Below are 11,424 nucleotides of genomic sequence, written 5' to 3'. Positions count from 1 at the left end.
ATAAGGGAGTGCTGCACAGTGATGCTCACTCCTGGGACCATGCTCTTGAAAATCGCACAAAAGTTTAATGTCCCTGAAGATAAAGTAATTCTTTGCCACCATCTAAATCCATGCTAACCAAGTAAAGAGGAGAGTGAGTCTGGGAAGAAGAGAAACGAATGCTGCGTTTAATGAGGAACTCTTTATTCTTCCCAATCGGGCCATTTCATGCCTTATAAAAGGAAGGCTGGTATTGGATTATGTCTAATGCTACAAAACAGTTTGAAGAGATAAGTAAAATCCTTAGGGACTCAGAAGTATTCACAGGAGTAGGAGACTAATAAAGATTCCTTCCCCTCTGGATGTCTGGAAAAAAAGTCACATCACCATACATGCCACACGTTACCACCCAAATTGCATATACTTATGATTTGATAGTTAGGAATCTTTGGGGATGGGATTTTTACTTCTGCTGAGTATGAAGGCTTTCTTGAGGTTGCTAATTTAAGCCATAAATAAAGCTGAAAATTATTCCAGCGATGTGACAGTTGCCCCCAGTTACCTGTAACGAATGTTTCTACTGGTAAATGATTCTAAATTACAAAAGCTCAAAATGCTTTGCAGACCCGTAAGATAATATTTTAAGGTATTTTTATATATTTTAAATAATTCCTTGACTGATTAATATTTATGATTTTATATAGAAACTAACTTTATGCTGCCGTCGGAAAGTTAATAATTTACAAAGGCTGCTTTGTAGTCTAATGGCAGCACTTGACTTTTGCTACTGCTTGAGGGTCTGCAACTTTGATGTTTCTGTCTTAAATTAAGAGAAAAGAAAGAGTCAGGTATCAGCTCTTCTTCAGTTACTTTTTCTGAGGGGTTCTTTTAACTGAGTTCCATGAAGCCATAAATGTCTTTTAACAATATTGATTGCAAAATAAAGCCTCTTTCCATTATCTTCTTAGAAGAATCACAGAGAAAGGTGTTTTAAAAGTTTGAGTAACATTACTTCTCTCCAGAATGTAAGTGTACTTACTGTGAACTCTCTGGAGCACGTAAAAGGAAAGTTTCCGGAGGGGTTTGCTCTATAAGCAACCCTTTTCTTCTTTCCCAATTCAAAATAAATCAAGAAAAGCCACAGCATTAATTTCCTCTGACGGTGAATGTAGGAGTGTTTTAATTTAGAGAAACTCTCTGGACTTCTCGATTTGACTTACTAGTTTGAGAACAACTACGTACAGCGAACAGTATTGCCTTGGGACCTAGGAATTGACAGGTAAAGGTTCCTGCGTAACCAGCAGTGCCAATTAGCCAGTCCCGGTGTCCAGGGAAGCTGGTAGATCGCAGCTCACCAAGTTGAACCATTGCATACTGAGTGCGTTTAGCAAAAACTCGGAGGACCTCCTTATCCAGTGGACACGATCTTTTGTTGTTCATCCTCACTTTGGTGGGATACTCCCAAATTCCAAGCATACTATTTGAATTCAGCAACCCTGCCATTTTATATTATAATAAAGCATGTAGCAAAAGCTAAACATAAACCTTGAAATGTACTTATTTAATGGTCTGTCAAATAATGTGAAAATTTTGTTCCATCCAAATAATGAAAAGTTGTTTATTGAAATATGAAGCACTGACACATGGGAAAAGTACTGTTTGATTCCCAAGCAAATGTAAACTAGAGCTAATTTAAATGTTTTGAACTCATTAGCTGAGGGTTTCTATTTTGCAGACTACTTTAGGGTTCAGCCACATAAAAAAAAGAGAAAACTTGTCAATAGGAATAATTTCTGATAGCAGGAGGAACAAAAATCTGAATCTATGCTCCAAAATTAAATAGTAAGTAGGTTTATGTAGTTGGTAAAAAGTTGAAAGACCGCATTAACTTTTAATTAGTCAAACAATTAGTTTTTAATATTTTTGTTGATGCATGGTGAGAATTCCAGAAATAAAAAAGATGGTATCTTTTCCCTGACTCAATGACTTATCCATCAATAATATATAGGAAATAAGTAGTAAAAACTGATTGAGAGAATGCTTTTTTAATTTCTCTCACAATTAAATCACAATAGATATAAAAATGATTCAAAGCAACTTAAGTGACTGTTTCTATGTTACTAAGTGAACACTTTGCTGAGAAATTTATGAAGTACTTTAATATCTGATGGGGTTCGAATATTTGATTAATTCCAGAATATTTTTGAACATTTCAATATGTTGTTTTTCTAATTGGTCCCTTTCAAACAGAATTTAACATTAGCTCCTAGTTACCATTTTTAAGCATTTCTCAGTAGCTGAAATGAGCCATATCTTAAGATAACTCACATATTTTGTGCTTCTAGAGAAGACATTGGGACTTCTGTTAATTTCTCCTTAGCTTTTTTATTTTATTTTACAAATTAGATTCCTCCTCTTTGCAAAACCATTTCACACAAATCTTTTCAAACCCTGCATATATGTTACTAATATTCTATCCAGTTACTTTTTCTTTCTTCTTACAGTTTTGCATTGTCTATCTGTCTATCTATCTATCATCTTCTATCTACAGTAATCCTCCATTACGGGAAGCATAGGGACATGTTCTAAAACCCTTGGTGGATTCTATAAACCACTGATAGATAGTACCAAACCTTGTATATTCTGGTTTTTCCCCATATGTACACATCTATGATAAAGTTTAATTTATAAATTAGGCATAATAAAGGTTAACAACAAAAACTAACAATAAAATATAACAGTTGCAACTATATACTGCAGTAATGTATTTTCTCTTCCTCTCAAAATATCTTATTGTATTCACCCTTCTTGTGATGATGTGAGACGATAAAATGCCTACATGTTGAGATGAAATGAGGTGAATGATGTAGGCACTGTGATGTAGCATTAGGCCACTATTGACCTTCTGATGATACAGAAGGAGGATTATCTATTTCCTTACTGCAGGACAACTATTTCCTTACCAGGGGCAATGAAAGCAATACAAGTACAACCAACACATAAGGAGAGATGGGGGGGATGGGGGGGGAGGGCTACTGTATATGTTTGTAGGTTTCATCTACTTGTATTTATTTCATCTTACTGAAACTTCATAATAACGTGAGAGCTTCTAAAAGAGCTTGCTTCAGGGTTGCCTGCATGGCTCAGTTGGTTAAGCTTCCAACTTAAGTCATGATCTCATGGTTCATGACTTGGAGCTCCTCATCGGGCTCTGTGCTAACAGCTTGAGGCCCAGAGCCTGCTTTGGCTTCTGTGTTTCCCTCTCTCTCTGCCCCTCCCCCGCTCTTGCTCTCTCTCTCTCTCTCTCTCTCTCTCTCTCTCTCTCTTTTAAAAATAAATAAACATTTAAAAAAATGTAAAAGAGATTACTTCATTTCTTGACACTTGCTTATCGACTTGTGCTACAGTTAAATCAGTAATAAGCCAGTGATGCATCTCTGGATCTTTAATACATAATGGAGGTGTTATCATTACCCACCCTTTTATTAGCATTAGTTAATTAGTTAGTTAGTAATAAGAAGAATATCATTGAGAAACCTACCAGCAGTATAAATAAGTCAAAATAGATAGAGAAAAGATACCGGGGAAGATAATTGTCTTATTAATTAGTCTTTCCTAGAATCATATTCAGTCTGGATTTTCCAGGAAATTAAATTGGTCGAAGATTTGTTAATCACGTAAGGTTGTTATTTTTACCATTGACATAATGAGAAAATACTTTCAAACACTACATTTTAACAAATATTTATTTTGTTGTACTTTCCTATTGCCATGCAAATAAAAATAAAATTATTAAATTGTACAAACTGCACAAAATTTCTTCCTCATGTCCACAAATAATCCTGTGCTTTCATTTTGTCTGGCTTGGCATTTAAGAAGCATAGATTATACATCTAGAAAAGAGCAAAACAATTTATACTTAGGTTGTGTTTTCATAAGCAATTTTAGAGAATTACACCATTCAAGCAGAGCTGGTTGGAAGTTACAGTACACAGATTGTGTAATAGTGTAATGCTTGTGCAGAGTACTACTGGAATTTTATTTTTAGTATTAGCTCCTATTCTAATTACATGTGTGAACTCGAGCTCATCACGTTGTCACTTAGTCTCACTTTCCTTACCTATAAATTGAGAAATTTGACCTGAATTATGTCAATTTTTTTTTTTTATCTAGTACCTTATGTTTATCTCGGTTTTCACCTCCTAGATCATAGTCTTGAAATTCCTGAACGTTTCATTCTACTTGAAAGTGCTTACAAATTTACAATATGCCAAGAAATTTAACAAATCTACTTTAAAAATATATACGTTGTTAAAAGACATTGTCTTTGGACAGAGTTTCCAATTAAAAGTATATATAAAAAGTTCGAAAATTAGGTAAATGCCCATTTAAATTGGTTCATTTAAAAGACAGAATGAAGGCAATACTCCCCTGATAGAAAATGGCTTTGAGGACTAAACATGAACCAACTTTTAAGTGGGTGAAATCGGAAAGTAATTTTTAAACAGGGGTAATCTATACATTTGGTGTTCTGTTGTGAGAAGTAAATGCTTATTCTAATGCATTTAAGCAAGCACTATTAATGATTAATGACATTTTTGATTCTGTAACTAGACCTACAAATTCTTGAATAATTAATGAGGTACTCAATACTGCATAGGATATCCATCTGCTAAGAATTTGTGTGTGGGTGTTCAAGCTATTAATATTGAAAGCCTTACAAAAAAATGTGAGGGAGAGATTTGGGATGAAAGTAATAATGTCTGTTAAAATATACAGGTTTTTTTATTTCTTATTTTTAATATTAAATGCTTATAAACTGTTCATTAAAAAGGTAACTATGATCTAATAGCAAAAATGACATTGATCAATTTTTTTCTCAATTCTGTCATCTCATAATAATAATAATGAATAGCTATTGAGAAATTACTAAATTGTAGATATTGTGCTGAGTTTTAGGAATAGAATGAAGTAGAAGGTATGTCAGATGGAAAAGCAGTCATAATTCTTCATACTGCTTAGTCTGTTAGGTTGAGGGAAAATTATTTTAATGGGCCATCTTTTAAGGCATATTTGTGCATTCAATGGAGACACAGTTTTTGAGACATAAAATGAGAAAATAAGTGTTAGTCTGGAAGTCATTACCATGTCATCCTAAATTCTAAAAGATAATCTCATTCTTCATATTTCATATCATATTCTTATTTTCAGGTTGAGTTCTTAAAAAAAAGAAACTTATAATCCTATGATGATCTCAGAATTATAGACTTAGAATTGAATGAGATCTTTAAGAATGTTTAGCTCAATGTCCTTATTTTAAAAATAAAGAAACTGAAGCTCAGACATGTTAAAATGCTCCAGAATTCCCTCTACGTCTGTTATGTTCCATTCTGTCTCTCTTAAATTAAGCCTTTATTTTGAAATAACTCATGATAGAGCAGTTCTGTGGCCTAAGGTAGATACTTGGAGAGCCTAGAAATGTAACACTTCCCTTCACTTTGGAAATATGTCACAGCTCCATACATGGTAAAGAGGTGGAGGATATGGAAATATGTAAATTACCACTGAGTTCAGCTATAAATTATTCTCATTTCATTATCAGGTAAAAACTGGTAGATAAATCACAGGAACCTACCCCCAAAACCACGAACACGCTGTATATACACTGTATGTTAGCTAACTTGAAATAAATTATATATACATATATATGTATATCTACATATATATGTAGATATATGAAATAAAACAAAATAAACTGATAGAAAAGTTATATAATACACAGACTAGTGACAAAAATATTTTAAGAACTAGTAATACAATCATTTGCAATTTTGACAGTATTACCAATATAGTCCCGCTAGTTTTAGTGTATATGAAATTAGTGTCATAAAGACTACCCTTTTCACTCAGTTAATAATATGATATATCAATACATTCATGCATAACAGATAGATATACATACACTGTGTAGTCATAATAGTGTAAATATTTCATTCCGCTAGAAATCAGAGACCTGTGAAGTTAAGTAGCAGGACATTTATAGTGTTCTAATTTTTAAATAAATTTATGACAGCTCAAATATTTCAAGCTTATCAATGAAAATAGAATTCTGAGTATCTTATTATCAATTTTAACTCTAAAATTATTTTTGAATATGAATTATGGGTGACTCACTAAGGATACAATGGTAAACAAGACAAACATGAACTCTGGTCTCTAAATATAAAGAGGATAAAATAATTACAGTATAATAAAATACACTTTGACGTGGAAAAATGTGTCAGAGTAGAAAATAATTAGAGTACAAATTAAATTAATTTATATGAAATCGTGTTTTTAAATCATTTTACTGGGCTGTAATTTACATATTCACCCATTCTTTTAACGTTTTTTTAATTTTTTTTTTATTTATTTTTGAGACAGAGACAGAGCATGAACGGGGGAGGGGCAGAGAGAGAGGGAGACACAGAATCGTCACCCATTTTTAATGTACAATTTGATGAGTTTTGACAAATACACAGATCCATGTACCTGACATCCCAAGCATTGTATTTCTATCACCGAAAAAATTTCCTCATGCCCTTTCACAAACAATTTTCCACCAAACCTTCCCCTAGGTAACCATGGTTCTGATTTAAATCACTACTGATTCATTTTGCTTGTTATAAAACTTCATATAATAGAATCATACTTATATCCTTTGGTTGTCATACCAAATCTCAGAGTTTAAACTCTTGGACTAAAATCTGTAAGAAGCAGGATACAGGTAAAATATCAAGTCAGGTCTTACGTCGACAGATGCTCTAATAAACAATACCATTAAATTCGGCAGTGGGTCTTGGGATATTATTCATTACCCTATGCCAACATTTTGTTACTTTCTTATACTTCATTCTATATTGCATTTTATTCTACATTTATGAATTTTACATACAGAATATACTCAGTGTTAAGAAAGTTTACTTTATTGTATCATTTTCTATGTTTCTTTTATTAATCAGAAACATCTATGTATTTACTAAAATGTTCTGTATCTTAAGAATTTTGTAGATTGTATAAAAAACTAGATTTCTCTTCTCATTCCCACTGATAAATGACAAAACTCTAAACCATGCTTGGCAAAGATATAGGATTTATGGTACCTATTTTTATAATAGCCTCATTTCTAGCTCCATTTTATGTCGTTATGTCTTTATCTCTTTGTTGAATTTCTTCAGCTATTTTCTTCAAGTTATCTGGTTCTATACAATGTATTTCAACGTGTGCTGAGTTCAATTAATTCAATCAATTAAGCTGAAGATTTAAATTACTTTTCAAATTCCTGTAAACTTTTGATCATTTAAGAATTCGTTCAGAGAACTACCCAAATTATGGTCTTTACCTTGAATTTCCTCTTGTTTTTAAGAATTAATTGTCATTCGGGGTGCCTAGGTGGCTCAGTCGGTTAAGCAGCTAACTTTGGCTCAGTCAATCTAACAGCTCAAAGGCTCATGAGTTCTAGCCCTGCAACAGGCTCTGTGCTGACAGCTCAGAGCCTGGAGCCTGCTTCGGATTCTGTGTCTCCCTCTCTCTCTCTGCCCCTCCCCTGCTTGTGCTCTGTCTCTCTCTGTCTGTCTCTCCCTCTCTCTCTCAAAATAAATAAACATTAAAAGTTAAAAAAAAGAATTGTCATTTGATATATAATTTTGGTGTGGAATGATCTCCTTAAGAAATCCATAGGCAATCTAGGAAGTATTAAAATACAGTGAATTTGATATATGCTGGATACATATGGCCCTTTGTTGTTAATGTTTATGTGCACACATTTCCCAGAAGCGAAGTCCAAACCTACCAGATGTTAAAGCAACTCCATCTAAGCCCATTACTCTGATTAATCTAGGCTTATTATCAAGGCTTCCATCTTGCAAATACAAAGTCAAAGAAGATGTAGAATCAGTGAACTTTCTGAGATTAATTAGGAGGAAATGAAGCCTCTAAACATTTCCAATATAGTAAATTATTTGATCTATAACAATACCACATACATCCCCAACACACATTTGAAAGAAAAGCTTGAAGGCATAAAAAATATGCTTATAATAGAAATTATTGCTGAAGCTAGCCAGATGCCTTTTCATTCATAATAAATTGTTGTTATACTATACTCATATGGCTTTTAGTTATCCAAATATTATTAAAATATAAAAATTACAACTCCTACCCCTATTGAGAATAAAAACACTAAGTTTCTTTTCATAAAGAAAAAAACAAATTCCTAATATCCAAAATATAAATATTTTTGAATCACCTTAAAGGTATGAAGAATGTGGTTGAAAGTTGCTATAGGTACTACTTCAGAGTAAACACTTTGCTTCATAACATGAATACAAACTCATATGTATCTTTTTAATGTTTTATTTATTTATTTTGAGTGCGGGGGCACAGAAAGAGGGAGAGCAAGAGAAAATCCCAAGCGGGCTCCCCACTGTCTGTGTGGAGTCGGATGTGGGGCTTGATCTTACAAACCGTTGAGATCATGATCTGAGCTAAAATCCAGAGTTGGACGCTTAATGGACTGAGCCACCCAGGCACCCCACAAATTCATATATTTAGAGGAAATATAAAAAGACCACAAAATTAAGTTGACATTGTGCATTTTTGTGTCTATGATAATTATCCTTTTGGCCTTAATTTGCAAATTTTTAAACACATAGAGTAAAAACTTCTGAAATTCAATTAGACTTATATTTAAAGACAAAAACAAGGATATTGTATATTATTTTATTGTTTCTGACCCTCTAAGTAGAAAATTGTCTTCTATTCTCAATTAAATAAATCAAACAAATCCTGTCTAATGTGGGTTGGTTAACACAAGGGTTATGATTCCTAAATAGCCATGCCCATTAGAGGTAACTTTCAGGGAGTTAAATTAAGGATAAGCTCCAGACATGGCAAATGTTTGGTAAGGATGTTTTCCCATACCCAGTCAGCTCTATAACATATTGGAAGTCTGGCTGGCTTTCAGGACATTTTATTCCACTAAGCAGCTGAACTCAAAGTTTACAAATGAGGCAGACACTGGAATCTGTTTCTGGTATATGTGCTGCTGAAGAGAGCACTGGAATCTCTGATACCTGTTCCACAAACTCATTTCAGGCTAATCATTTGACTTCATTCTAATTTATTGTGTTAGAAATGAGAATAACTTTACTGGCATTTATGAAATTGTGTACTACAGACCTCTTCAATAAGAGTCATCTGGGGTGTCGTTAAAAATACATATTCCTGAATGCCACCATATCTCTATCACGTCAGAATATAAATTGTAGAGGCCAAGGAGATTGCATTTTTAATGAACTTTGTATTCAATATATATGCAACACACTTTGAGAGCAACTAAATTAGGCTGATAATATAGGATATAAGAACAAGAAGAACAGGATCTGATGAAGATTCCAGATCCTTTTGCCTTCCAGGAATGAAGCAGTAACTGTCCTCTTCCTGAACCTTCACATTGACATGGGCAGGAGGCAAGGGGGAGCTGAAGGACTCCAGTACTCTGGGTGGGACTTCTGTCTTACTTTTTTAAATTGTAGTTTCTTCTTTAAATTGTAGAATCTGACAAACAATATATCTTACTTCTTATCACTCTCACTAACATTTATGTGTGGAGGCAGAGAGATAGTTTGTCAATAAGTATTTTATAAAAGAGCAAATGAATTAAATATCTGTATGTAACATTACCCTTTATGTATCTGTGAAGTGACAATGAATTTATGATGAATTCTAAGCTCCCTGACTGTGAGGGTGACTACAGTTCCTTAAAAGCTGAGGGGGTGGATTCCAGCTTTTAGGAAACAGAGGAAATACTATTTTTTGCAGTCTCTGATGTTGGAATGCCTTCCCCCCAACGCCTTCAATCATCTTCTCTTCCATGAAAGTTCCGTGAAAGGTATTTTTAGACACTATTGATAAAATTTTAGCAGTCACTCTGGATAAGAATCCCATAACTAAAATATGAAAGTAATAATGATTTAAATATGATAATCTAACAATAATATTCATATTGTTAATGTTTGATCATTGGTTTTAAACTCAAGAAACTATCACTGACACCACTGTTTTCTTTTCTTTTTTGTTTTTTCTTTCAGTGTGGTTTCTTTACTGACCCCCACCTCTTTCAAGGACAGGTGCAGGCATCTTGGTGATGGCAAGAGATGTTCACTTGAAGGTACTGTTCTGATTGAAGGTCTGGCTGAAAGAAGTTTCTGGGACCTGTTGATAGAGCCACAGCTGGGTTCAGAAAACTGTGATGTTAGCCAGCGTCATGTGTTCTCCACCAAAAAAGTCCTCATTTTCAAGTGAGCATCCAGCAGCCCCAGAAGTCACCCCACCTCCTCATTTCTATGCTCTGTAGCCTGCTTGTTGTGGTGCATGATGCCCAAGGTGGGCAGGTACTGGCTGGTAACACTGCATTGCTATCAACAAAGTTCATCCATTGTGCCACCTGTTTCTTCTCTGCTGCTCCTCATTGCTCACATGGTAGGCAGTGAGATAGCTCTCAAATACACAGGATCCATGGTCCCCGTGAAGTGCTGGGAACTTGCTGGCAGGAAATTTATGGAGAAATTTAGGGTGTAGTTGGTTTAAATAAAGTGAAAGTGGGTGGTACGGACAGCTTGCCAACCTGAACCCCACTGTACTGAGCTACAACGAGAGCCTTAAAGATCTTCCAGTTTTCAGGATATGTGTACAGGATTCCAGCCACCATGGTGAGTTCACAGAAAAGGGGTCACTGATTCTTTAGCAGCTTTTGCATTTATCCTGACATCTTCATTCCAAAGCCATCACGGCCGCTCCATTTCCTTGTTCTCCTGACAGCACCATTGTAAGTGATGTCTAATTGATCACCCATCTAGCCCATTTTCAATCCTGTCTCATGCATTGCCAGAATGCTTTTTCGAAAATGCATATGTAAACATAACACATGTCCACTTAAAACATTTCTATGTTTGCATATCACTCATGGGACAAAATGCATAAGCATTTCATTGATGCAGAAGATCTCCATTATCTGGCCCTTAACTATTACTGCAAATGATTGCTGGCAAATTTCCGACCTTTACCTCCTCCACCAGACAAAATTATTTATGTTTTCCCAGATATATAAAAGCGCTTTCTGACTCTGTGCCTTGGCATATATTCTCTCATTTTGAAACGCTCTTCCTGGCACCTGGGTGGCTTAGTCATTGAACAACCATCTTCCACTCAGGTCATGACCTGGCAGTTCATGAGTTAGGGCCCCACATCGGTCTCACTGCTGTCAGCCTGTCAGCCTGTCAGCAGAGAGCCCACTTCAGATCCTTTGTCCCCCTCCCTCTCTCTGCCCCTCACCAGCTTGTGCTCTCTCAAAAATAAATAAATATAATAGAAAGAAAGAAAGAAAGAAAGAAAGAAAGAAAGAAA

General features: G+C 34.7%; 1 pseudogene; it reads right to left on the bottom strand.

Annotated features, from left to right (window-relative positions):
- Window positions 1–10,257: 10,257 nt before the first annotated feature.
- On the bottom strand, window positions 10,258–10,729 carry LOC147584713 (elongation factor 1-gamma pseudogene; annotated as a pseudogene).
- Between the last annotated feature and the right edge of the window lie 695 nt (window positions 10,730–11,424).

The sequence above is a fragment of the Puma concolor genome, chromosome A1 (assembly GCF_028749965.1).
Source record: "Puma concolor isolate L17-30 chromosome A1, mPumCon1.1.hap2, whole genome shotgun sequence".
Classification (NCBI taxonomy): Eukaryota; Metazoa; Chordata; class Mammalia; order Carnivora; family Felidae; genus Puma; species Puma concolor.
Note: the sequence above shows the minus strand (reverse complement) of the source record. Positions and strands in the feature narration are given on the sequence as shown.